Source organism: Brienomyrus brachyistius, chromosome 20 (assembly GCF_023856365.1).
Source record: "Brienomyrus brachyistius isolate T26 chromosome 20, BBRACH_0.4, whole genome shotgun sequence".
Classification (NCBI taxonomy): domain Eukaryota; kingdom Metazoa; phylum Chordata; class Actinopteri; order Osteoglossiformes; family Mormyridae; genus Brienomyrus; species Brienomyrus brachyistius.
The window spans coordinates 9,054,065-9,070,526 of record NC_064552.1 but is presented as its reverse complement, the minus strand read 5'-3'; positions in this window follow the sequence as shown (position 1 = coordinate 9,070,526).

Sequence of the window (16,462 nt, the reverse complement as noted above, 5' to 3'; positions counted from 1 at the left end):
TCATTTGGAAGTCAATCTTCCACTCATCTCATTCCCAATTGTACATACGACAAAAATCAGGTTTACTAAAGAAATAAGCTGACTGAATTCTATAAAACATAAGCAGTTGGAAGACAGAAGGATAGATCATTATATTAATGAAGTCGGTGTTGGATATCATAAAAATTAATTTTTAATAGACATATAGTATTTCAACAACCCATTTTCCCATTTTTAACTGTTGAAATTTTATGTTCGCAACAATGATCCTGGCCATCAAAAATAAACTTCGTAAACCCATTTTATATAAAACATGCAAATATGTAAAAGGCTTAATAATCTGTTAAACTATTAAGCTGTTTTGTCAAAAGAAATATCAGTAAACCTTTGCATGCTGAAACTGGCAGATGATATATTTATCACCTCAATCATTAAAAACCTTAGGGGACATTGCACCAGCTGGCTGCAGGTCTTACTGCAATGCCTGGCTCAGAACAAAGCTATAGACAAGTGTAAAATATACACCTTTTGAACCAATTGGACCTGTGCCATTCCTCCCGTTACAGTTGGATGTAAACCTCTTGTGAATAGTTAGCTGAAGGTGTTAGTCTGGGTTCTTCTCCACGGTAACACCAATAAACCTTTAAGGTGTCTAAAATCACTGGGGCGAGCATACAAGTCAGTGAGGGATAGTGCACATGCTGAAAATCAGCCAGTAAAGTGTACTATAATTGAGAAAAAGCCCTGCAAAAGCATTAGTATGACAAATCCTTGCCTTGAATAATGTATTGTAGCAAATAAATTGGTTACATGCTAGTTTCATTTTAACATACATTTGTAGAAGCTAGGCTAGCGTTTTTTAACATGCCAAGCTAAGAAAGGTATTATCCGTCTAGCTAGCTGTTCCTTTCTTATTCCACAACTGAAAACCTGCTACACAAGACACCGATAGGCAACACAGAGTCATTATTGTGTTCCTTATTGTGACGTTCATTTAATGTATTAACATTATCTGACACTTTGGAGGGTTAACTTCTTTTGGCTAACAACCATAGATAGCGATAACGAACCAGATATCGTCATATTGCTGTAATTAGATAACTGTGACTTGAGCTAATGCTAGCTGACTGCTGGCTGTTGAAAATTTTATGCTGCTCAGTTACATAAATTCATAACAAGCCAGCTCTGATGAGGCATATCATTTTGCCACTCTCATATGTAACACTACTTGCTAAAAGAGTTGTCGAGTGGAGAAAAATATTGTCGAGGTCAGGACGTATTTCCTTGCAGTTCCATTTTCTTGCATTTGCTGTATATTAGCGGGCCGTCAGATGACCGTGAAAATAGCATGCTTAATTTTTTCCTGTCAACAGAAAATGACCCATAGCTTACACTGTGACTTTAGCCTCGATAATGAGGCAAATAAGAGAGGGAGGAGGAGGAGGACAGCAATGTCGTCATCCTGCAGAGGGAAGAGCTAAAAGATCAGCCTGGGTATTCTGTCCTCACTGCTTCACAAGAGCCTCCGAGGGTATGCAAACCAGCAGGAAGCTGGAGAGCACCAGGCTGAGAGGATGCCACGTGCCCAATCCGTGCTGGTCGCCATAGGTGGCAGCACGTGCCCCATGGCAAAGTGTTGAAAAGCCATGTCCTGGGAGGAGCATGTATAGGGCAGAGTGCATACTCTCTGTCCCCGATGTTCCTGTGGACAGCCAAGTGTCAGAGACTATTGGAAGCTGTTAAACTTGAGTGAAAATAGAGGAGGGAAAGGGGGGACAAATCAGAACTTCACCTTTTGTTCATGACCTAAGAAGTAAACAATCATTTCTCACCTTACCTTTGATCTTCTCCCGAAACCGTCACGATGACAAACACCAGAATGTCACCTTACATTATCCTCTGAGAATCTTCCGCTGTTTCTGCATTCCTTCCCTTGCTGTGATGCGATCGTACAAGTCTGGTGCGCAGAAGGTATTCACGGCGCTCGCAGTGCTCGAAGCTAATGCGAGTTTGCCTGCCCAAAAAATTTCAGGGGGGGTGGGGGGGGGGAACCCAGCCTCTTGATGACCCCTTTTCCTCATCGACACTAACAGAGTTGACTCCAAGCTAACCAGGCATGAAGAAACCGGCAGAAAAGGTACGGGAGCCAAGATTGCTAAGAGCCCACAATCAGACATTACAGTTGCCCTTCAGCATGTTTATGTTCCTGGTTATGACTCAGACAAAACTCCTTTCCGCAACAAACCATTTACCTTCGAAGAGGAGTGCGAACGCAAATTACAAGAGTGAATTCTGAGGTGAACTGGCGACGGAGACTTGTGTAACAGCGCTGTGTTTTAATAGCGAAAGCAGTATTTGTGACATTTGCCAACTAAGTAATGGAGACCATGCCCCCAAAAACGATGAGTGTAGAAGGTTAATATGCCGAGTCATTCCCGCCCTGAAAAACAGGCAAAATAAAAGGAACTATGAGTAAACAAACACAGGCAACTGCAGAAAGAAACACATTCCACACACATAGATTTATGCTTTAACTCTCTCTCTCTCTCTCTCTCTCTCTCTCTCTCGGCAAAAGCGGATGAGGCCTGCTGTAGAAAAATCAACGGTGCTCTCGGATTAGACCCAAGCTTGGCTGCCTGGCTGCCAGTTAAAAATCCTGCCGAAATCCCTGGCGAGGGGAGGCGGCCAAAGCGCGGGAGCAGGAGTCAGACATTCCGGAAGGAAAATAAAAGAAATATCACTGCTCCCTCCACTGGAATTAGAGCCACTCTGCAGGGAGACAGGCAAACTGAGACCCAAACAAACCTCATCTTTCTAAGTAATTACTTTTCTGTTCTGTGGGCCTGAGCTCTTATAAGCCTATTTCTGTTACAATATTAGATATAAACAAGTAAAAGAGTGTAATGGATCACATTAAACAGGCATGCATATTGAGGCTGGATTTAATTTGCATGCCAGATTAGCTTGCCATTGGTGGGGACAGTGCCTCGGGACACCCACTTCATTAATAGGATCTAGTCTCTTAAAATCCATTAAGTCAATTGAGCGAACCTGTATATAATCTGATTTCAAATCCACCATGAAAATGCTTAACTGGTAGCCTCCTGCCAAGCCAATGGGACAGGGAATTTCAGTTAGGAACCCCCCCCTGTGTGACAAAACGCTTCACCCAGACCCTCAGTACTGGTTCAGTGTCCACATGTTAGTCACAGGATTAAGGTATGGATTTCGAGTTGGCGCACTTGTAACCTAAAACAAACAAAGGGTAACTAAGGAGTAATCCTCCGACGAGGCACGTTTAATTTGCTGGGCTGCGATATCCGGGAAATAGCCAGCGTTTGTAATTAACGGTTTTGAGGATTTCCTACAGGCAGTCTGCTCGTGGCATCCTGGTTTCTGAAGCGTACGCATCTGCAAACGCCGGGTTCAAGGGCTCGGCTCGGCAAAGCGACGTGTAGCTGCCTCGCGAAAAAAAGAGAGATGGGGGGGGGTGGGTGGGTGGGAGGACGACTTCAAAAAGCCGCCATGGCAGCAGCAGTCCGGCCAACAATAAACAACAAATCAAATTTGTGGAAGGAATTAAAGAGGGGAGTGTGTCAAGTTGACCTAAATCCTTGTTTGCGAGCTTTTGCCAACTTGCAGGGAGGGAGCGCGGTCGGAGGCTCTGAGCTCCGCGCTGCCACGGCCGGGGTCATGCCTGACTACCCCAGCCTGCCTCGCATTTACACACTGTACACACTCACAGCTGGGGCGACCGGGGGCAGACAGCCAGAGAGGAGGATGCGCACTCGACCCCCCACGGCAGCTCCGAGGGCTATGCTCACCACAGGGAGACTCTGGCACTTTATAATTGGGAGAGAAACCAGGAGGGGTAAAGGGGAACCTCCACACACTTAACCGGGGGGGTACATGAGGCAGAACTTATTTCCGCTCATTCATGAAACGGGGTGTGCGTGGGCCTCTGTCATGCAACAAAACTAATTGTGGCAAGCACTTATTTTTAGCTTGCTATGAATGGTGTACCATATCTAAGGACCATACCTGAGGTATACCTAACCCTAGCACATAGCTTAAAATCTGCATCTATCACATATCCTGCTTTTTGTTTTTTGCCTTACTGTCATCTAGGCTACATTTATCAAATTCATATCCCGACTTCACAAATAATTTTATCAACTTCAATTTGACCAGACATTAATAAACTGCATTATGCTTTTCTGATGTGCAATACTAAACATTAATCAAATTATAAATACTCATTAAAATTAACCTGAATTAAATGAGATGTAATTTAGCGGACAGCTATACCCTCTGAAAAATTATGACTGCAATAAGCTAGTTGTTCCTTCCTGTATGAAAACTGGACATTCATCTGTATTATTAACTGTGCAAGGTATTATGATTTTGAATCTATTAATCTGTACATCTATATATTCTGGGTTTGAAACAGTACATGTCAGTGTGTCCACTAATGCATTTAAAACATTGAATTGTTTTTATTACAAGGAGTTAAAAGTAACCTTTTTTAACCACGTTTGTTCAGGCACCGACACAAGTATCGTTTATCTGTTACTAGAGTTTCTCTATTGATGATGCTGTGATAAAGAAAAACAACATTCATGTTAAAAATGATGACTTCCCACCCGGAAGAGAACCTGCAGCAGGTGAATTCTGGGTAATGGTGGCATAACATTAAAGAGCAATAATAGGTTTTCAAACTGAAACGTGCTCAAGCCAATCAGATGTGTACTCTAGCTGCCCAAGTCAAAGGCTGCTCAATCTTCAAAATCTGCTTAAAAAAACATCTTAATGAGAGTGTAAGTGAGTAAACGAGATTACAGGTCTTTTTAAACATTTCCACTTTAACTGGCTGCATTTTTTTCACTTTAGGATAAACAAGGTTCATTTCTGATCGCTCGCAAAAAGGTTACATCTTGCTCTGGAGGCTGGTGCGGCTTTACACGTGCGTCCCGCCCCTGTACCTGTGTCTCATTAATGTCGGAAGCGCCGTCAGAACGCGTCCTGCTATGCGGCTCGTGCCTTAACATGGAAGAGGCTCCCCGCTCTGCTAGATTTCAAGGGAATCGCTCCCAAGCACGATGTTGTGTCAACAGCGTAGCTCTAAGCCTCTGTTTCTGCCTCGCCGTGAACCTCATCCCATTGCCTCGCACCCCCCCCCCCCCCCCCCCCATTTAGTAACAATGTTTGATTCCCTGTAAGACCTATGGTCCGACCCCAGGCCCCGTTGTCATTCCCGGCAGTACGCCTCACCCCCTCAAGCCCGATTTGAGGTGCGCATCTCCACAGTGAATTACAGCTGTAATTTAATTTTTAAAGCGCCGTGAACGCGCGGGTGGGGGGGTTTGGGGGGGGCGGAGAGAAACTTCACCACAGGAGGCAATTAGCCGGATTTCTCCTGCAGGACTTCGCTTTCTCCTAACCTCCACAGAATGGTTATGTCAAAGGATTTGTCCCCTCCGCTGTGAGGTCTTCTCAGCTTTTCAAAATATACAATAGGAAAAAAAAATTAAATCCTCCGCTGAGGATTTAGGCACTTATGTAACTCCCAATTATCAAAACTTCTCAGAGTGGACCCACAGCCCTTTGCTCTGTTTATATGACTCACAAATATCTAATACTGAGCAGTGTATAAGGCAGGCATACCCACATGACGGCAGAAAAGGCTCTTTCACTTTCTGCCCCACTGAGTTGGGCATAATGGGCTGCTTGAAAGGCCGCAAGCTTAAACCGGCGATGTTAACAAAGCCTCGGTGGCTGCCGGGGAAGCGCCCATCCTAGGAAGTTGCCAAAAACTCATTTTCGAGGGCCCTCAGTGTTCTCTTGAAATCGCCCTGACACCATCAAAGGGGCGGCTGCGGTAAGCGTGCTCCCGGAGAATTCGTTGACGACCGAAATCGGAGATGCTGCAAGACTGGTCGTTTATTGCAAGGTGTCTGTTTTGCACGTTAAAAATCTAAAAGTCGTGTATTTGATTTTTGGCTGACAAGCAGCAATTTTAGCTACTCATAATTGCCGATATTATCTAGTAGTATTAGCAATTTTTCCCAACCATAATAAAAACTATATAACGTGTCTAAGGTGACAGAAATGAACCAGCAAGACGTCTTATACAGTACATATGTAAATATTACTCATAAATGGTGACATGATGCAAACCCTGTGGTAACAAGCACTGTAAACACTACAGGTCTATCGTTCATTTAAGCAAAATTTCTAATTGTGTATTTATACACAGACCAGTGGTGATGTGACTTCTTGAGAACATCAACAGAGACGTGGCAAAGAGATCACAGCTTGGCTAAGAAAAAACTGGACTGTCACAACTGTCTGTTTTACGTGTGTCTACAAATGGCTCAAAGTCCATGAAAACAGGCACATATAAAGCTTTTAATTTAGAATTTGTCTAAAGGTACGGTCATTGGCCTCGCATGTCAGTTGCACAGTTGCTTTGCAAGTGCATTATGCGATACACTCGCATGTTCCTTGCATGATGCGGATGAATATTTACTGTATGACTGTAATGCACATTATTGCATGAGTAAACTGCATCTTTACGTACATTTTCATTTATGTAGTAAAAAAAACACAGTGCATTTGAAATGTTTATGTAACAAATTATATCCCCAAAAGCAGACAGTTTTAGTATCATGCTTCTGACCTAAGACACCTGGGCAAAAGTGTTTCTCATACAGACCATTAAATCCCCCGTCTGACATGCACCTGATCACAGACAGTATCTGGCTCCTCATCCACGCTGAAAGCTGTATTTTTTTTTTACAATTCAGCAGTTTTCTATGATTATTCTGTATCTTCGTGTTACTTACATGCATTTATAAAATTTTTTATTCTAATTCATTTAAAAATGAAATTATCAAATAAAAAAAAAAAATTATTTACAATTTTAATGCGTCTTGGTGGTTCCTCGGCAAAACCTGTAAAGCCCCATTCAGGGTCCGCAATTCCTTCCAGGTCAAGTGACAAAAATTTGATACACCTGAATGGAGCCCAGGAGGAATTTCAGGCATTTACTCGAATTTGAACCCTTGTCCCCATAAAAGAGCGAAGAAATATGTTTCATAAACACAGCGACAGCAAATCCCCGAGCCGGGTTGCCCCATATCTCCAGCCTGTCTCTGTCGCCGCTCCTGCACCCAATCCCCCGTCTCTTCTTTGGTCCACTGGGTGGTCTTGGACCTGGTTAAAGCAAAGGCCCGTTCCCCAGCAGACCCAAGTGTACAGGGGCTGTTAATCCGATTTCAGGAAACAGCCAGAGCCACCCCCCTCGCTTCCCGGTCTGCTTCTACACTACGGTGAGGAGGAGGTGAGACGGGCTGGGGGGGGTGGGCACCGGTGGGGGCAGGTAGGGGGAGCATCAGTCAGCAAATGGTCTAAGGTAGGACTTCAGGACCACCTAACCTGTGGATTTTATTGCAGGCCCTATAATGAGCAAGGTGGGGGAGGGGTGGGGGGGTGGGATATTACCTTCTCACCGACTGCGCTTACCTAAATATGCTCTGCCCCCGTGGAGACATTACAGTGGCCAAATATAATGCGGGTTTTCATGGAGCCTGGGCTTATCAGGCCTCTGAAAGTATGTGAGACATGCCCGTGAACAAAGAGCCGTCTCTCAGCCACGGAGCGGGGTGAAGGGATCTCTTTCAGCGGCCACAGATTGCTCAGTGTTTCCTTAATTGACAGACCCTGGCCGGTTTTGACGGGAATGACATGCAGCTGGCGTAGGCCTCCGTTTTCCAGGTAGACCTCCTTTCAGCGGGAAAATCCTCTCCCGTACACATTCGGAGGTCTCTCTGAGGTCTCCCGGAGGTCTCCCAAAGGTCTCTTCACCGCACACATGTTCCACACTTACTATACGATATACATGCCGTAAGAGGCAAGGGTGGAGCGAGTTAAATCAACATATAATGAAATATCGATAAGGGAAACAAAGATTCACAGGTAGTGATGCTTCTAAACTTCCAAGACTTAAGTCTCTTTAAAATAATACACCGTATTTCAACTACTAGCTCAGGCTTCCCAAATGAATCTGAATGCCTTGCTGCCCCCAGAGACGAAACTTCTCTTACAAGATGTCAGACATTCTTCCTATGTATTCCAGACAAATTTATCACGCCATAAACGACGGAGAGTTTCCGCGGCAGACTACTCATCGTGCCTGATGTGAGAAATATTTAACCAGAACCAAGCGCCAAAGAAGAATATTATTCGGCATGTGAATATTTTTACCGCCGAGCATAATGGGAAACTGTTTAGTGCCGCCGCGGTAGGGAAGTATGACTCCGCTGAGCAGCCCCTGCGCTCTGTCTGAGGGAAGTATGTCCTCAGCTGGTCACATCCAGTAGTGCAGCCAGCCCTCTCTCCTTTCCCATTCTCTACTTCATCTCTCCAGTGTACATTTCATCATTTTCAGCATAAACATGTTTTATTTTTTTTATTACTGTAAAGGTCAAATTTTTAATTAGCCACCTAACCAGACGACCAGATAAACAAACAGAAAAAAGTATTTAACCCGGCAAATAACGAACACATTAATAACCTCTGGACTTGCAGAGTACTTTCACGTTTTAAAAAGAAAACTGGACGCTGACCCACGGAAAGACCAACTCGGTTCACAAAGGCCTTGGATCCGCCGTTAGGAGGGTCTTGTCATTGTCTCCACTGCCGTAGGTCCCCAGTGTACTGTCAAACATTAGGCAATCCAAAGGTTTTGATTCAGTAGGGATTAAAATGGGCCATATGGTATCTGTCGCTGCAGCTCACATCATCCGCAGACGCTGCTTCCTCATCCGGCCCCTTCAAGCAGGACGCGGTTTTGGGGGAGCTGGTTGGTTCAGGGGGGCTACAGGCGACTTGGTGACTCCCCACCTTCTTTCAGCACGGAAGCTGCTCTTGTTCGATTAAAAAAAAAAAAACTCCTGTTTTACTGTTGGGGTTCCCTGGCTACCCACGATGGGTGGGACTGCCCCTGTCATCCAGGCCCACAGCTGACCCTGATTCAGCACCCTGTTAACCAAAGGGAAGCCCCATAAACTCACAATATAGAGGTGGACTTGTACCTTAAAGGGCACTACTGGTGACGGGAAAAAGTAAATAACACAAAGGTGCAAATAGCACCAGGTTACCTTCACGGTGACCCCCTAGCACAGCGTTAGACATTAGGTGTGAATTTTAAAAGTTTAACTTGAAATTGTAGTGCGAACACATTGGAACACTTGAACACTCTCCAATATACTTGGTAATTCTGAGACGGTTCTCCATCATATTGGTCTGGTAGCCAAATCAAGCAGGCATGAGTGTGCAGAATTATTTGTGCGGCATACAAAGTAAATACTTAAAGGTAATTTTCTCTCAAACTACCCTTTTGTATTACCGTGGTTTTCTTAATGTTGCTTGATGACGATGACTTTACACCAAGTAAATCTGGGTAATTCTGGTCATTTTATTTATCTTAATTTTGTTCAGTGAAAAATTATCCAAGAAAAGTCTTGTTTTAAAATATTCATTAATAGTAGTATAGTTCTGGTGTGTCTTTCTATGAATTCCAAACTATATAACTACAGTCATTTTCATGTTTTTATATCATATGCGCTCTATTTTTAGGTTTAACGTTTATGAACTTATTGCATTCTCGTACCCTTTAGCTTTGTGTTACTGGAAATGTGAGGTTAATTGCTAAAAAATTTAATTAAAATTTCATTATGGTTCATATCTTTGATTTGGTTTAATTACATTTTGAAAGATGTGCAAATATGAGATGGTTTTATTATTATTACTATTGTTGATTGTAATTATGCGTTTTACGTAAGTCCCACTAAGGGCTTTTAAGTCCAAAACAAGTAGCACGCACAACAGATATGCAGAGAAGGATTTTTTTTTTCAGTTTTAAAAGTGAAGGTTTTCAACAAGGTCATCAAATTAAACATAAATCTGTAAGAAAAAAAAAATAAAAAAGCAACATACACATTCCTAATTTATTAAAAATTGATTATGACTTAGAAGCGAAAAAGAGACATTGACTATAAATCTATTCTCCAGAAGAAGTCAGGTCCATTAATATGTTTGGGGCTGTATCAGTTACACCCAATCCATTGTCAGTGTGGGATTGTGGGAGTATTGACCAAAACAAACACTGGTCTCCAATGTCTTGACCAAGAGAAATGTCAATAGACAGGATTTCCTTTTTAAAAATCGATATTTGGGGAAGCCATGAAATCATGCTTCGCCTTGTGTATTGGTTCAAGCATGTAGAGAGAAGGGTCTGGTGAGAACGCTCATGTAGACTGAGCCAATGCCTTGTTTTCTTTATTCCTTTGCTAAAAGTTCTTGGTGGAGGGCGGGCCAGGGGGGTTGGGAGGGGGGGAAGCAGACCACCATTGAAAGCCTTGCTTTCAGTTTGAGCATGTCAATAGCTCTTCTGTGAGTACCAGGGAAAACAAGAGGTATTAAGACCTCTCTTTATGCCCCAGAAATAAGATTAGAAAAGTGACTCTTGTCTCAAGAACATAAAATGTTATTGTGTGGTCGGGAACACACTGCATAAGAGGCCGACAATTGCACTCGTGAGTTAAAAGGTTATTTTTTTTTTCCCCCAAGTCCTCACCATGACAGCAAGCACAAGTTACTGGAGATAATTGTGTGTACCTGCCCCTGTGTCCTTAGCTGGAAAGAAGAAAGTTATTTGCGTCAAAAACTACGGTCCTTTTCATTCCAAAACTCATGTTAAATAATCATATTATAATCAGTTTTATATAAATAAATGTCACGCGTAACTGTTTTGTTTGCTGTCGAGGCAGATGTGAGATAATTTGTGGTTACCCAGCGTAACTGTCACACATTGTTTATATTTAAGAAAACTTGGCACTTTATTATTGCCATTTGCTTATAAAATGAGACCCAACAATCCAAATGAGTTGACAAACATTGGTCAAAACATGTCACCGACGGTAATAGCAGCAATTTTGAATGAACGTCTAGAGAAATGCCGATAGAAAAAAAAAAAACTACCCATCAGAAATCAGCATGAAATCCCACTCGAAGCAACAAAACCAATGACCTGCCGGCTGGCATGAAGATGCAGTTCTCCTGAAAGGGAAGTATAGCTGAACGCATCTGTAGTTTCCCGTTTAGTCAAGGACAACTGAACTCAGGTCCCTTTTTTATACCAGGTTCTTCCTGAGGTGCTTGGTCCACCCTGGCTGCCCACCCAGCGCCCATCAATGAATGATGCCCACTGCACCACCGACAAGCCATATTCCCTCCACCGACTACCTTGCGGGTGACGAGCTTTGGCACAAAAAGGGGCGAAGGAAAAGGCCAAGCTTCACTGTGCCACTTCAGCAGGTTCCCGTCTGCAGAGATACACCAATTATAACTTTCGGGAATTAGTCTGGAGGCTTGATTTGATTCGCAGGTTATGGAGTCTGCCGTATGCGTGGGATTTATACTGTCTCTGTGGATTTCCTTAATTCCTCTTTACATCTATAAGTGTGTGTGTTCTACAGCAAGCGAGGCTCTCTGATTAGCATAAGCTGTCGCGGTGTTTACTAAGCATTACTTATTAAGTATTAAGACACAGTAAAATATACACCAGACTGTATAATCTTGTTCACATGGTTATTTGTGAAATATTGCTGGGTGAATAATAATAAAAATATGCATAGCTGTTTAAATATTATTTAATCAGTTTTCTCATTGTACAGGCTTAAGCGTGGCATTGCATAATTAATTGCATATTATATAATAAAATCCAGGTTATTAAGAAAACTGTCCATATACTGCAACAGTTTTACATTTCAGGATTTAAAATAAATCCAGTCTACAGAACTGATGGAAAACATTAATTTATTAAGACAGTTTCATGCACATAATCAGAATATATATTTGAAAAATCTGTATGTACATTACAGCTAATCTCAGTTTGATTCATGGTTTTGTACAAGCAAAAATCTTAGTGAATTTTTAGTGGACATAAGCATTTCATGAAATACTACTTCAGATACAGCGCACAAGAATCGGGTGGCATTGTTGTTTAAAATTAAATCCAGATCCTACAAATTGTTATGCTACAATTTGTATTTTAACCACATTACTTTTCTCAAAAGCATCCATGTAATCCATTACTTATATGTATTTGTTGCAATTAAACAAGGTTTTCAATTACCTGTGGGGCAATCACAGGCAGTTGACTATATAACACAGTATATATTAAGCTTATGTTACAGTTTGAGGTGTGCCAAACTATTCTTAGTTTTATTAACGTTAATTTATTAACGTGTGTGATGCATTGTGTGAGCCGTTTCCTTTATTGAGTTAGCGGCTTCCTCAGACAAAAGGGGGAAGAGAAGCGGAATGTGAACTCAGTCCGTTTATTGCCGTCTTTTACCGACCGATTGCACTGCCAGAGAAACAGAGCACAATGGCTCGTGGCCTTGGTCTGTGAGGCACGGAGTACCGTAAAGCCAGCGTTCCTTGGGGGAGTCGCCTCGGTCGTCAGCAGTGGTGATAACTATGCGGCAGGATGTTGAGAGGACTTTCCACAGCCTTGACCAACAGCTAGCTAAACACAGGCTCATTTGTGGGGGACTCTATTAGCCCAACAAATGCATATATCCCTGAATACCTTCATGCCCATTTATGGAGGTTAAAAAAAAAACGCTGTTCTTTGGTTGACTTTCGGAGGCAGTGTCAGTCTACTGCTGTCCCTGATATTTTTAACATTAATACAGAATGATTAGGTAAAAGCTGAGGAAATTTAACATATTGCAGTACTTGGCCATTGACAGAAGCATCATTAAGCTATATAAGAAAAACCGGTTCCCATTTTACATATATTTAAATTCTTTGTAGGTGATGCTAATCTACTGCTATCCCTGACACTGCAGGAAGAAAAGAGTGGGGATCTAGTTCCCCTAAAACTCAAACTCAAAGTTCTTTACTTGTTTTGAATGATTGCGCCTTACTGAAGGTTTGTTTCTCCGTGCTGCTGATTAGCCTTAATACCGAATACATGAAAAAAGAACTGGGAGGTTTTTCAGATCACAGGAAGGAAAGTAACTCAGTATGCAGGAGGTCTACCGATAGCAGGCTGGAAGTGTGTAGACACCTCTGTGAGACTGCTGCTGTGAGTTTAGGGAGTGGAGGGGTTAACCCAGCCAGGGAAGGGTGAGAGTACAATAGCATAGGTTCTAGGGTCTGAAACTGTAGACTTTAATAAAGGCACTGACGGCAAATAAGGAGCTGCTTTTTGAGTGAAGTTACTACCAACAACGGCCTATTATGCCTCAAATTGTTTGTTATATAAGAAAACCGATTAAGTGAATTAGAAAATATGCACCTTCACTAAAATGGACCTAAATACAAAAAAAAATAAAGATTTATACATACTATAGTTTTACAAATCGATTTGCACATACTGTGGTACCTCGGTATACGTCCTTAATTCATTCCAGATCCTTGGACTTATACCAAACAGGACGTATACCAAACAAATTTTTCCCATAAGTAATAAAGGGAAAATTATTAATCCGTTCCCATGTAAAAAAATCCTATTGTTATTGGCATATTATACATTGATGGGGTTGTACAAAATAATTTGAACACTGCTTAATACTAAAATACTTAAATACAATAATAATAATATTGTTAGATGAAATAAATGAAAATTTAACCTCACTTTACCTTGCTGAGAAGAGTCGAGTGCCTACTTTCTTAGAACTCATGGTTAATGAATTTACAAAAAATGTACGCAAAAAGACACAAAATCACGTGAAAATTCACAGAGCGTTATAGCGCAGGTTGTTCACTGAATGGTAGCAACTGGCGTCCTGATGCTCGTGGGCAGTTGTGGTTTTGCCTCGAGAGAGGTAAACCAAGGGTAACACACGGTGTCGTGATTCATTTTGACCCATACAAGTTCTAGCGCGCGAGTCATATTCCAAACAAAGGTCGTATACCAAGAAAAAATTTTCATGTCCAAACAGGACGTATACCAAGTTGGACTTATTCCAAAGCGGACGTATACCGAGGTACCACTGTATACGTGATGTAACATGGATTATACAACGGACCTAACAGGTACCCAAAATGTAGGTTAATTCTGACAAGTAATAAAGCAATAATCTGTTTTGTTATAAATATAAATAATCAGATAGTAAAACATACAAGGTAAAACTGCCGTAGTTGCATTTTTTATTTATTTATTTTTTATTTCTTTGCAAATCCTGTGAAGACTTTTTTCATAGAATTAAAAGAATAGCGATCTTAGGACATGGTACTATAACGACCATTTGCAACGTCAAAGTGCAATGCGTAGGGCCCTCCAGCGTACGTAACACGAGATAAATTACTAATAAGAGCGGGGATGGGGGCGGGGTGAACCAGGAGAGCAGAAATAAGAGTCATCCAAGCATCAGAAGCAGAACAATCAGAAGAGAAACAAGGCAAAACTGAGAAAGAGGCAAGACTCTCGACGGTCCCACGCCGACATACTTGAGATTCTTGGACAGCAGGGGCTCGCTACCTGATGACTGTCTCTAAGCTCCTGCTTGTGAACAAAACAAATGAGTGGTCTGGTGAAGATCTTGTCATCCTTGGTCCGGTGCCAGGGTCATCCCCTCCCAGACACCTGTCTGCGCGCACAGGCAAAAAAAAACAGGGGGGTAAAAGAAGGCAAAGTTTGGAGAGTCGCTCCTGTGGGCCCCCGTCTAGGCACGAGACAGGTCACAACCCCCCTTTTCATTTTTCCCGAGGCTGCTGGGCTAATGAAGTAACAACAAACCGGGCCTGCGGCTAATTTGGAGCGGCATTTCCTGGCTTCTTCCGGTCCATGGAGATGTGTTTCATTTTCTCTTATCAGTGCCTCAGTCATGCGGCTTTCCGCATGGACGCCTCTGTCTCCCCCCATCGCTGCGCTAATGGAACCTTCGTTAATGTCATTAATCTGCAGAACAGGACATGTACTAAACACACATTGGGCTGTTTGGGCCGGTTTTAGGGAAAAATGCCAGAAACTGTTTAGATTTTTTTTTTTGTTGTTTTTCTTGGTTTGCTTGCGAGCTCAGACAGCCGGACGGACGCGTCTCTTTTACCTGTTTGACGGTCATGTTTCCACATATGGTGACTGACGCCATTTTTTTCCTCCATTGTAAAATTTGCTAGGAATCCCGTAAAATATCATCATACATTCAAGCTAACAGTTCACTTCTACTGAAGACGATTTCCCACTATGGTTCGCAGACTCACGGGATTTATTTATGACAAATCACACTGAAGAAAGTAGCTACGATATGGATTGATACCATAATTTACTTTTATGTAACCCAGTACGTAGCTAATTTTGGAGAAGGGGGTTTGAACGTTTAAATTATATTACCAAATTAGCAAATGCCACATCAAGGCAAGCAGGTCCTGCAGATCAGGATGAATATGTCTGACAGCTCCATAAGACATTTACAATAAATCCTGCTAATAGTCGGAAGTCAATTAAAGCTGCAAACATTTTTAGCATTCATTATGGAAGATTCTGTAAAAGCTTTTATTGGGAAAATTCAGCATATCACCCTATCTGATCATTACCAGGAGCATTATCAGGCTATATATTAAAAACAGTTTTCTGTATTTCAAAAAGACAGACTATATGTAAACCCTGAAGGCATATAACTATTTTATTTTAGATGGAATTTCTGTCTAATTTTATATCAGTTACTACGCCGAATTATATCTTCTGTGCTCTGCATGTTTAGATTTCATGAAAAAGACTTTCTGTTTGGGAGGTTGTTAAGGGGGCCACTGTTGCAAACAAGGATTATAGCTATTAAAAGGACAATAAACTGACCCTTGGTTGCTTTGAATAAAATGCGGATTTTATCCAGCATGAAAATCTCTGGAATACATGCTCCAACAAAATTTGTATTCAATAATTTATGTAAAATATCATGCACACACTAGTGAAGACAGATGCTGAAGCATTTGTTAGCGGAATACATTTCTTTTTGCATGATTACTGAAGTATCATACACATCACGCATCATTGTGTTTAAATTATCAGAACAAATACTGCAATGGCAGGGAAGCAGCCCTTCTCCACGGAGCTACGCGAAGCAGCGGCTCACCTGTCAACATCAAGTTTTGATGGATTGTGGATAAATATTGGAATTAATGTTGCCATACTGCAAGATCTTTTTCTTTTTCATCAATTAGTGCAACTTAACCTAACTATCCACAGTAGTCTGCGTTATATTTTGAGTTTATTGCGATAATTAACCATCTGTAATGCTTTCAATGCGTAAGTAAAAAACCTTGAATGCCTCAAAACAATAGCAGGACTTCAGTGTGGAAACTTGTTCAGAAGCTTAGCATAAGCGGAGCTTTGGACACCTTTGTTTGACATGCAAAAAAAAAAAGATTTGTACATAATAGGTGCCCTATTGTGATTCAGGCTGCCTGC